The sequence below is a fragment of the Scomber japonicus genome, chromosome 17 (assembly GCF_027409825.1).
Source record: "Scomber japonicus isolate fScoJap1 chromosome 17, fScoJap1.pri, whole genome shotgun sequence".
Classification (NCBI taxonomy): domain Eukaryota; kingdom Metazoa; phylum Chordata; class Actinopteri; order Scombriformes; family Scombridae; genus Scomber; species Scomber japonicus.
Window position 1 is genome coordinate 23,232,951 of NC_070594.1, and position 13,034 is coordinate 23,245,984.

A 13,034-nucleotide genomic window follows, 5' to 3' on the forward strand; every position below is an offset into this window, starting at 1 on the left:
CACGTTTCATGTTTTGTGTTACAGAGAAAGCAGTGGGTTCTCCAAGCGCCGCATTTCTTCGGTCAGTGCTATAAATACTTATATGGACTAAGTATACATATTTTTAACTTTTTTTGTGAACAAATCAATGACATACCATGTGAAATGTATCATTTTCAGATTTTGAAAGCACCACGGAAATCAATCATATTCCCTGACCCAGTGCAACAGGAAAATGCGGTAAACTGATTGCTTGGTTTTAGATTGAGAGTTTTGATTCCAGTTAAAGTGATACTCCAACCATAATATACTTAAACAATACAATAAACACAAGAATAAAATTGAGAGGTATTAACTTTAATTACTATTTTCATTAAGGTGAAATGCGCCAAACCGGTGGAAAAGAGGCCTTCAAGAAGAGTCAGCTTTGCTGCTGCCAACAATGTTCTTCTGTTTTCAGAGTGAGACTCTAGAACAATCAGTCATTTAATTCTTCATATTCCATAAAGGCACTGATATTTCATCCCGACCAACACTTTATCTTTACAGGGATGTGAACAAGGCCTCTCCTACCCAAAGTCATTTACAAGAGTTAATGACAGCAAGTATGTAATGTAGTAATATGAATATTACTGTTTTTTATTTTATACTGTATATCATTCTAAACCTTTTAAGTGGCTTTCTAATTTGTGTTCTTTGTTTTTCCACAGCAGGAGCAACCACACAAAATAGGTAAGGTCATTTATATATCTTAGACTTGCAGTGTCATCAAACCTTTAATGTGTATCAACTTTAACAACATATGTATTTTATGGTGTGTTTTCTTACACAAGGGTCAGTGATGGTGGGATTCAACAAATCACAGGTAGGGATAATAATATATCTATTTAAAATAACTATTGCTAAGTGTTTAAATAATTTGTTACAGTGTAAGATGGCTCTTACTGAATTCAAGTCTCTTCATTTAGGAATGGAGACTCTATTGAATGCTCCTCTACATGCCTCTCAACAAAGGGATAAGGTGAGTGAAGTTACTTTACTGTTTTTTCACCTGTATGATTCTTACCACTATCAAAACGGCTTAATTGCTCAGTAACATTGTTGTGATTATATTTATACTTTATTTCATGTAAAAGATTTTTTTATGGAACCTCATTTGACATAAAGTTACTTTCCTTCATCAGGTCAACTTTGACCCTGGTCATGACATCGGGGAGAAAACAATGCTGTTTTCAGATGATGCAGTCATGGACATGACCCACAGTCACACTATAAACATTGCTAATGATCAAGAATTACTTGGAGATAAAACGATTATGTTCGCTGCAGATGATGCATCCATAGATATGACCCAAAGTCATACAGGGAACCTGACCAGTGGGCCAGAATCGCTCTCCACTGGCAGAAACATGGATATCAGTCTTTCCTCATCAGTGCCTGGTTTGGATCCAGGATTTAAAACCTTTCTTGCGAGTCTCTCCAAACCAAGTGGATCCAGTATTAATCCTGTGATTGCCAGAATGGTTCCGACTGCTGTAGAAACCGTTGATATAAACGTATCCTCGTCAGCGCCTAGTTTGGATCCAGGATTTAAAAACTTCCTTGCAAGTCTCTCCAAACCAAGTGGATCCAGTATTAATCCTGTGACGGCCAGAATGGTTCCGACTGCTGTAGAAACCGTTGATACAAACGTATCCTCGTCAGCGCCTAGTTTGGATCCAGGATTTAAAAACTTCCTTGCAAGTCTCTCCAAACCAAGTGGATCCAGTGTTAATCCTGTGATCACCAGAATGACACCTACTCCCGGAGCGTCCTCTGACAGCGCCAAGGTTAAAACACGGAGGGCTGACGTGGATAAAGAAAATCAGGCTCCAACTTCATCTATTATGGAGAGGTCACAAAATAAACCAAGGACTTCCTATGGAGGTGGACTCTGTCCAGAAGATGACATAAGCATGGACATGACTGAAGCTCAGACAGGACGCATTGTGGGATTCACTGACGATGATGCTTTTCAGTGTCTTTTTCCCACTCAAGACATGTACTCCCGCTCTGACAGAGGGTCAAAGTCAGCAGAGAACCTGAAGACCTCACAGCAGCAGAGCAGTAAAACACATGGATCATCTGACTCAAAAGGTACTGACATTTCATCAACTAATTTATAAACAGTGTGATTATTTCAGCTCTTACATATATCTTGCCTTGACTTGGCTCATGGCATCAACACATGTTTCATGGACGAGAATGTTATTTGACTTCATGTCTGCTTTTGTGTTTCCTGTTTGTGGAATTAACTCTCTTGCACATAATGTGTCTCTTGTTAGTGGCTTTTTAACATTTGTCCAAACTTTTTTCCACAGCAGTTGTGACTGGAAATAGGTAAGTTAATTTACACCATCACTTGGTGTGCACATTCAGTTCAATTTTAGATGAAAACACACATTAATAATCTCCAAACCAGTCAAAATTAGGGCATGAATGAGTGGCTCAGGCTTTTTCTGTCTTGTTCTTTAAAGGGTGCAGAAGGTGATCACTGAAGAAGGCCGTCGACAAACAACCGGTATGTTGGCATATTAACACAACAGCGTTTATTTGTCTTGATTGAATAGAGTTAAAATGTCATTAATACATTTCAATTTCCAAATTTAGGAGTGACATCACTGAAGAATTCGTCTATACATGCTTCTCGTCAAAGCATGTCAACGGTGAGTTTTTTTTATCTGTTGTGCTTTGCTGTTCAAATGAAAGTTCAATAGAAAGTATGACATACAGTGTATATAGTCATGATATACTAGGTTTTGGAAAGTGCTTGGTTTAATAAGTTGTCTTTATAAGTCTTCAGTATAGTTTTCAAAATGTTGTTGAAGTGAATGGACATATTTAGTGAGTATATGTTAACTTGTTGTCTTAACTTATTGTTCAGGTCAACTTTGGCACAGAAGATAAATACAGAGAGAAAACAATAAGATTCACAGCAGATGATGCATTTATGGACGTGACTCAGAGTCACACTGTTAATATTGCCAGTGGTCCATCAGCTTATCCAAACCAGAGTCAGGACATGTTTCGCAGTGGTGGAAAAATGGACTATGTTTCTTCTTTGGAAGAGAGACCAGGTGTGAATGAGAAGAGCTTTGATCCAGGATTTAAAAACTTCCTTGCGAATCTCTCAAAACCAAGTGGATCCAGTGTCAATCCTGTGATCACCAAAATGACACCTACTGCTGGAGCCCCTGATGCCACTGTGGAGACAAGCAGCTCTGTGGCCAAGATGAAAACACCAACGGCTGAAGTAGATAAAGAAAAACATGCTCCAACATCTGTTTCATCTGTTATGGAGAAGTCACAAAATAAACCCAGGAGTATCGGAGAATCATCCTTTGGGGGTGCACTCTGTCCAGAAGATGACATAAGCATGGACATGACTGAAGCTCAGACAGGACGCATTATGGGATTCACTGATGATGATGATGCTTTTCAGTGTCTTTTTCCCACTCAAGAAATGTACTCCCGCCCTGACAGAGGGTCAAAGTCAGCAGAGAACCTGAAGCCCTCACAGCAGCAGAGCAGTAAAACACAGGGATCATCTGACCCAAAAGGTACTGACATTTCTATCAATCAACTAATTAATAAACAGGCTGATTATTTAATCACTTATGTATATCTTGCCTCGGAATTAACTATTTTGTACATAATGTGTCTCCTGTTAGTGGCTTTTTAACATTTGTCCTAACTTTTTTCCCTCAGCAGTCGTGACTGGAAATAGGTAAGTTCATTTACACCCTCACTTGGTCTGCCCATTCAGCTACATTTTAGATGAAAATGATCAATTAAAAATCTCACCAGTCAAAATTAGAGTGTGAATGGATGACTCAATGTTTTTCTGTCTTGTTCTCTAAAGGGTGCAGAAGATGATAACTGGACAAGGGCTTCAACAAACAACTGGTATGTTGGCAAATGAACATAAAGAATCATGTTGATTTGGTATTGTCAATTCATATATTTGCCTTTTAAAATAAACTTATTTTGCTTCTCTGCTTTTAGGTTTGGAAACCTCATTGAAGAGCAAGATGCAAAGACATCAGGTAAGCTCAAATATTAGTGACTTTGATCTACTGACCCACTGAATGAACTAATGTTCAGTCTGCATGCTCTGATTACTAGATATTTAAATTAAAGCTGCACCAATCAATGTTTTTAATTTCTTTTTTTCACAATTAATGAATTGACTATATATAATGTGACAGTGGTTACTCATGACAAACCCACAAAGATTTATTATCACTCAAGTTCTATGAAGCCTTTTAGCCTTTGGTTTCATAGTTTTGGTCTTCTAGCTTATAACCCTTTTCTTATCAATCTTTTAAATTTCAAACCAGCAGCATGCAGCTTTTTTCAGCAAAAATAGCTCTGATAAGTCCTCTGCCTACCTGTCCAGAACCAAACAACTGATTCCAAAGTTAGCGGGTATTCAGAAGCTAAAGTACCGCCCAAAGCAGTTTATCTTGGGGAAACACTGAAAACACCTTTGTTAAAGTATGCAGAGTGATTGATCTCTATGGAAATAATAGTCAGACTATAGTAAAATGTTTTATTAAGATTAAAATGATCATGCTATCTCAGAATGTTATGTGAAAGTACATTTTTATCAAGTTTTTACATTAATTTTTATCTTTCTCCCTCAGATCAAGTTTGATACTCTAGACGATCGCACAGAGAAAACAGTGAGGTTTACTGCAAATGATGCAGAGATGGATGTGACACAAAGTCACACTGTGAACATTGCCACTGATTTGAAACCACGATTGCACCAAAATGTGGACTTTTTACCTAATTGTGGTGAGAAAACAGTGAGGTTCTCTGCAGATGATGCAGTAATGGATGTGACCAAAAGTCTCACAGTAAACATTGCCACTGATTTGAAACCACAATTGCACCAAAATGTGGACTTTCTACCCAATTGTGGTGAGAAAACAGTGAGGTTCTCTGCAGATGATGCAGTAATGGATGTGACCAAAAGTCTCACAGTAAACATTGCCACTGATTTGAAACCACAATTGCACCAAACTGTGGACTTTCTACCCAATTGTGGTGAGAAAACAATGAGGTTCTCTGCAGATGATGCAGTAATGGATGTGACCAAAAGTCTCACAGTAAACATTGCCACTGATTTGAAACCACAATTGCACCAAAATGTGGACTTTCTACCCAATTGTGGTGAGAAAACAGTGAGGTTCTCTGCAGATGATGCAGTAATGGATGTGACCAAAAGTCTCACAGTAAACATTGCCACTGATTTTAAACCACAATTGCACCAAAATGTGGACTTTCTACCCAATTGTGGTGAGAAAACAGTGAGGTTCTCTGCAGATGATGCAGTAATGGATGTGACCAAAAGTCTCACAGTAAACATTGCCACTGATTTGAAACCACAATTGCACCAAAATGTGGACTTTTTACCTACTGGTGGAGAGAAGACAGTCAGGTTTAGTGCAAATGATGCAGCCATGGATGTGACAAAAAGTCTGACTGTAAACATTGCCACTGATTTGAAACCACAATTGCACCAAAATGTGGACTTTCTGCCGACGAGTGGAGAAAAGACAGTGAGGTTTACTGCAAACGATGCAGCAATGGATGTGACAAAAAGTCTCACTGTAAACATTGCCACTGGTTTGAAACCACAATTGCACCAAGATGTGGACTTTTTACCTACTGGTGGGGAGAAGACAATGAGGTTCACTGCAAATGATGCAACCATGGATGTGACACGAAGTCACACTGTAAACATTGCCACTGATTTGGAACGGCGGTCACACCAAAATGTGGACGTTTTACCTACTGGTGGAGAGAAGACAATGAGATTCACTGCAAATGATGCAGCTATGGATATGACCCAGTGTGTCACCACCAGTAATTTGGGATCAGATTCTGTTCTTTCACAAGAACAAGGTCTTAACATTTTATCCACCTGTAGAGACATGGATATGCCTTTAACTGCCAAGAAGACGGGTGAGAAATCAGGCTTACGAAGGAACAGATCATCAGCGCTCAGTTTGGATCCAGGATTTACAACCATCACGTCCAAGACAAGGGGCTCCTGTGCTAATCCCGTGACCACCAAAGCAGTGACAACATCTTTTCAAGAAACTGTTGACACAAATGCCATTCTGGACCAGCTTAAAACACAGAAAGTTGCTGTGGACAATGAACGCGAAGCTCCAGGTGTTGTTTCAACTGTCATGGAGAAGTCTGTAAATAAAACCACAAAGAATGAAGACTCATCTAATGGAAATTCAGACCATACAGTAGATGATGTAAGCATGGATTTGACGGAAGGTCAAACGGGACGCGTTTTGGGAGAAACGGGTACATATGAGTCCTCTCAATGTCTTTCTTCCACACAAGACTCTTATGTCAACACTGACCATTTGAGGAAAACTGATATATCTTCACTACAGAGCAAAGAAGCACTGGGACCATCCAACCATGATGGTGAGGAAATCTCAAACCTTCCAGCTTCTCCTGACTCAAATGAAACGGAGACCAGGAATGAGCCCGAACCAAGAAATGAAACTAGTCCTTCATCACAGAAGCTGAAAAATTCCCCCACAGCAGTTGACCATGATGTTGATGCATTTCCTTCACGCAAGTCTAGACGAATGAGTCTAGCTGATCTCCAGTCAAAAGCAAGGCGTTTGAGCCACATGATAAATACATCTCCTGATGCTACTGCAATGGACAATTCCATATCACCTTTGCCTCAGTTGGACCATGACTTAGATAAAACCAAAACCAAATCCCTGCCTGTTGTGGAGCCTGAACTTGAAATGGATTTGGTAAACACAGAAGAAAATACACAAGCTCAGTGTCTTCCTCAAGTAGACCCACCATCAACTACTACAACTCCTTTTAAGTTGAATACCAAACAGCTGATGTCAAGACTCTCAATGGGAGACTTTAAGCCGAAACTTCCCCAAAGAAGCAAAGCGGGCCATCCAAAGAAGATGGACTCGAGTCATGTGAATTCCATGGGAGAACATACAAGGACAATGACCATCAATGTTCCCAATCAACTGACCAATTCAGACGCTGATGTGAGTGATATTTATGATGAGGAGCTTGGTAGCTACGAAGATTTATCAGAAACTCTGGACACAAGTCCACAGAGTCCTCAGAAAGTCACAGAAAAAGCAAATACCTCCCACATGGATGAAGCTTTAGAGGATGACGTGTTTGAAAAGGACTTGATTAGTGCTGTTAAGGGAAAAAAGAGACCTTTGCCAGAAGATGAAAATAATTCAAAGGATGAGAAGAGAATGAAAGAATCCACTGAGATGAGCACTGACATTGTTGAAACGGTAAGTCAAACCAGAGTACTCTAAGTTCATAGATAATGGCTGGGCCCTTTATATACATCAATGGCAGAGAAAACCAGAGTGATTATAGGAGACTTGCCTTTTATTTATACTAACTATACATTTCCTCCATGTTAAGCTGGGGGGTTTTTTGGACAAATTTAGAATTATCTACATTTCCACTGGATTAATTCCATTCCTTCTGGTCGCCTTCATCTTGACATTTTTCGAGTAAAGTAATGTTTCCTCCACTGAAACTCTACACGTTCTGCAATGATGCTTCACATAAATAGTTTAACAGTTATTTACAATGATTATTTTCATTATTGGTATATCTCATTATTTTCTCGATTTAAATGATTAATCACTTGGTCTATAAAATGTCAAACATTGATAAAAAATGACAATGTCCTATCATTCAAGATACATCGTCAAACTGCTTGTATTGTCCACCAAAGATGTTCCGTTTCCTGTGACAAGACAAAGCAGCAAAATCTCACAACTGAGGAGTTAGAATTACATGATGGCATTTTTGCTTCACAAAGGCTTGGACAAAGGATTAATCAATTATCAAAATATTGTGTCGGTTGGCTAATCAAGTAATTAAATAATTGTTTTAGCTTTTAATCTATTCTGTTCCAGATAGGCTTTTTATATGAAACATCAGTAGGAAGTGTTGCGTTTCAATGTATTCAGAACAGAATAAGTGGCATGCTGGTATTTGAATACTGTCTTTTCTTTGACATTGGCAATATATTATATTAAGTTACAGTTTCTTCTTATTTATTTATTTTTTATTGTTTGCCAGGGATTACAGTCTTCTGTTACGGAGTATGACTGTAACATTACTGCAGCTCCAAGCATGACTACACAGACCATGGATTCCTCCAACAATACTCACACAACCAGCAGCAAATGTGAAGCTACATTTGAGACCAGTAAGTTGTCAGTTGCATATAATATAGTTTGGTATTAAGGTCTTCATTTGCCTATGCTTTGCTGGTTGGGTTAAATATTTTCTTTTTTTTTTTTTACAGCTTTTAAACACAGCCTCTTTGAATCCCAGCTTGAAGACTATGCCAGTGATGTACAGAAGGTATTTTGTTTTTACATATATGTAGTAAATATATCTTTAAGATTTCATATTTTTCATGTTAGTTATTTAATTTCCTTCAATGTTTTGGTTACAGAAACTGGATGATGGCAGCATTACAGCAAAAGAGTTCTTTAAACTCTTCAACATAGACTTTGTCATCCATAATCCTCGACAAAGTATACTTCCTAGAGGAGTAGGTTCAACTTCATTTATATTAAAATATACATATATAAATATATATGTATATATTTATGAAAAACAACTGCAAAATTTACTGATGTGACTGCTTATTTTGTTTTTGCAGCCCGACACAGATCGCACACAGATGGATTTATTGAAAGACAGACACATTATCCGTCCTAAACAGATAGTCTATGAGACAGATGTCCTGAACCTCACAGAACAGGTGGAAGGGTATGTACCTGTGATTGTATAATGCAACAAAGACAGAAAGTGTACATGAACTATTTTGTCCCATCAACAACCCATCTAACTTGACTACTTCCATCAAGAGTCTTGAGTGTTCAGGTCTTACAATTGGTATCCCATCAGAGGCACATGTAGTTTATTCTAACAGATCTTATAGGTAGAAAATGTTGTGAGAGGTAGCGTGTGACTGATTTCTGATAGATGAGGTATTAACAGACACATGCCTGATTTTGTCCTCTTTCCAGGTTAAAGGTCCGAATGCGGGATCTAGACAAACCTCTGAAGATGATTAATAGACCTTTGTGGGAAGAGATCAGAAATGTTTCAGAGAAGGAGGTATTAAAGCATAATTCATCTTATTTTTCAAAGTGGAATTTGTTTTCTTCTTTGTTTTTCATGGTCGAATTCAGGTTTAGATATACTTCCAGCAACCACAAAGTCTGCCTGATTTTGTGAGTCCTAGTCCTCTATCAAGTGGAGAAAGGTCTTGTTGTTTTGTAGTATGAATGCAACATGGATCAAACATAAGATATGTGATACAAATTTGTTACATTTGTATGAACTTTAAAGCTAAATGAGGCCCATTCATATGAATTGTTTCCTGATAATTACAGATATTTCCCCCCTCTGTTTCCAATAAGCATTTCTCTGATATGTATGATCACCAGAAAGCTTACAAGCCCTTTTAACAGTTTAAGCCCTGTTTCAAATTTTCCCTTTTTCCATATTTTCACTTGCAGTATGAGTGGCATTGTGCTGATTTATTTTTTTAAATTGAGTCAGTGGAGCTTGTTTTGCATTTTGGAGTGTTTGACCAACAGAAATACTGTGAATCTGGAATACAAACTTATTCCTAATCCTAATTGTATTTGTTTGAATCCACAGTTTAAATCGTTCGGCGCAAAACTAAAAGAGAGAAACAACTTCTTCAGAAAGACGAGCAAAGTTCAGTCCCATGAAATGAAGGAAGTCCTGTACACAAATCTAGTTCAGGCTAATCGGGTAAGAAAGAAATACAATGAAATATTGAATTGGGATCTGCAGTGTTTTAAATGGAAACTAAGTGACTTTTCATTTTTCAGGAGGAGCAACAGAAGTTGAGAGGCACCATTGAGGAAGCAGATGAGATGATAAAAAGTCTGGATAACTGCATCAGTGGATTAGAAACAGGTATAGACTATTTGGTTTATAATGCCACCTTCTCACTTCACTTAAAATCAATAGACTGAATAAGTAACTACAGCAGACCAATATAACAAGCTGTATCAGTGTGAATGTATTTCTACAGGTTAAAAATAGAGCAGAAGGTGAAAAGATAGTAACAACTTTACTGCTTCATGTGTGTTTTTAACTCAGAACTTGCAACAGTTGAAGAGAAAGGCACTGACGACAAACCAAGTCTGAAATCCCTTCAGCAAGGTAACTCATCATACCATTTCATTTCATTTTATTGTTGTATTTTATGCCCTTGAATGAAATAAGTAATGGATTTATTCTTAAACAGGTTTGAAGCAAATCACAGACACAGTGGCTGATAATGAGCGGTGAGTTGAGAATATTAATAAGCAGCTATTCCATGGATACATATTATTGCCTCTAGGTACTAGAAATGCTATGTTTATATGGTAATTACTTCACTATTAGCATAAATGTTTCTTTCTCTTTGGTATGTTTTTTTCATTGCCACAGACAAATAGCTGAACTGGAGATGCAGAAGAAGCAGAACTCAAGTAAACTGAACAGGCTAAAAGCTGAGACCAGGAACCTTGAGAGCCACGTCGACATGCTGCATACGTCAGTTTCTGATTTTTCTGATTGTGTTTTTTTTTGTCTTAAGACACATGTTCATTACTCTCAATTGTTAGTATTCATACTAGCTTTGTGGGGGTATTTATTTAGCTTTTGTATGCAAAGAGAGTGATTTTGTGAATTCCTGTCCTCAGGGTGAACGAATGGAGAGTTGGAGAGAAGAGGGGCAACTGCACTTTCTTCACTCTCCTCCATGAAACATTGTATCTACAACTGGTGTATGAAAACTCCAATGGTAAGGTTTTTTCGATGGTGGTCTTAAACATACACCCAGTGAATTCTTCTTAACTGTAGACATGCTATGATCATTTATGCTACAGGCAAATAAAAGGAAATAAATTGCACTCTACAGGCTGAAAATTGAAACCACAATGAACATTTAGCCACATCTTATTCACTCACATCAGGGCATTTTTGATTAATTTAAATCAATAGTGTTGTTCCCATCCAAATCATCTTTAACTATATTTTCCTTTTGTTTTTGAAGGTGCTGATAATGAAGCTGAATGTAAAATATCAGACATCTCTTTCAAATTTCAACTTGATGGTAAGAAAAAAATAATAAAAAATGTCATCTCCTCTGACCGTGAATAGGCATATTTATATTACTCTATTTTTAGTAGAGTAATTTGCTAAAGTGTTTGCTTATTTGTTTACCTCTGAGTGATTTCCATTGCATACTGTATTACACTAAAATAAGACCATATTTACTATGAGGATAACATCTGAAAAAGTGGTCATTTTATTTTTTATTTTTGACTAGACATGCATGTTCTGGAGGTTACAAATCAGCACCCCTGCAGAGAGTGTTCCATTATGGGTTGTTTATAGCTTCAGTGTTGCTAGGCTAGTGAGTGTTTCTAAGTCTGTTTATAGTGAGTGTGTTTCTGAAGGCTCATGTAACATGTTTTTCTACTAAGGGAGGAAATAAATTAATGACAAATGAAAACAAATCCCAAAGTGTTTCCCAAAGTCTTTACTGAAGAAGCAAACTGTCAAGCAGCCAAAAATGATTGCTCTCACAGGTGGCAAAGGGCTCAAAAAACAGTCTGAAAAATGCTTACTGCCAGAGAAAATCATTTCAACACTTCCAAGAGCAGGAGACAGGGGACAGCGTGAGTGTGTGACTAATAGCCAAACTACACAAATGTTATTTATGTTCTGCTTCCATGGAAGTATTTCACTTTTACAAAGGAAAAAGGCTTCAAAGATGAGGACTCGCTTCTCTTTTGATCAATTGTTAGGAAAACTTTTGCAACAGGATGAACGGAATGTGTGCTGTATCTTCAGAAAGTGTTGTGGGTGTTGTCTTAAATTCAGGCCGATGTAGTATTCTAATCCCTGGTGATTACTGCCTGACTATGATTATGTATAGTGAAAACACCAGATGCATACTGAATACATTCTTGTTACTTGTCATTTAAAAACAATTAAAGTCCATTTTATTTTCTAACTAGATGAGAAGTCGCAGTGCCATGCCCGCCTGGTTCACAGACTGGTCTCTCAGTACATCGAGGGACAAACTGCCTGGGTGGAGAAGTATCCAACACATAGACACGTTCGAATGGTAGGTTTGGATGGAGATTCAGATTTTGGTTTTGTTGTTTGGATTGTGTATTGTCACGTGGCCAAATATTCATTCTTTTTAACGGTGTTGTCACGTTACACAGTTAAGTCACAATGAATATTTACACCGATGTATTTTATCATGTCTTGTATCAAGCTGCTCCATGAAGTGGGCTTAGTAGTGAGTCACTGTCGTCTGCTGGGAGAGGAGGTGCGTCTGCTCAAGATGTGGGGCGGTCTCAGACTTGATATCCTGGACATCAGCTGTGTGGACAATCAGTAAGAACTCTAATATTTTGCTAAATTAAAGTGATACGTCATCAACATTTTGAGCCAAACATGTAGTTTATTTTGCCTTTATTAATTACAGGAATTACAAACTGCAATACAAATACTGTGCACATAAATCTGATATCTACAACGTCCTGTTATCTTATTGCAGAGTACGGATTATCTTCAGCAGCCTCAAGAAATGTACCAAGTTTGAGGTAACCTTCTCTGTCAGTTTGACTGACTACCTCTACGTCCTGCAAGTGCAGAGCTTCAAAAACATCATTGGAAGCACAACGTAAGTGTGACTCTAATACACATTACTACATTTACTGCTAATTATAATAGACAAACATGAACAGCTTTGTTGTGGTAGCACAAATATAAGAATGCTAAAGCTGTGGGCAAGAAACTTTTTTTTTTTCTTTTTTTTTTTTAAACGCTATTTTGTATTTGTTGTATGTGCAGGATTCAGCAGATTGAAGAGACCGTGGCATCGTTCAGTCCAGCCAGGAACCTCTTGACGA

General features: G+C 37.8%; 1 long non-coding RNA gene across 1 annotated transcript; it reads left to right on the forward strand.

Moving 5' to 3' along the window:
• The first annotated feature begins 427 nt into the window (after positions 1–427).
• LOC128376660 (uncharacterized) lies at positions 428–824 on the forward strand. Its single transcript, XR_008323280.1, has 4 exons — positions 428–440; positions 529–584; positions 693–711; positions 813–824. It is a non-coding gene; the product is annotated as an uncharacterized LOC128376660 (long non-coding RNA).
• The last annotated feature ends 12,210 nt before the right edge of the window (positions 825–13,034 follow it).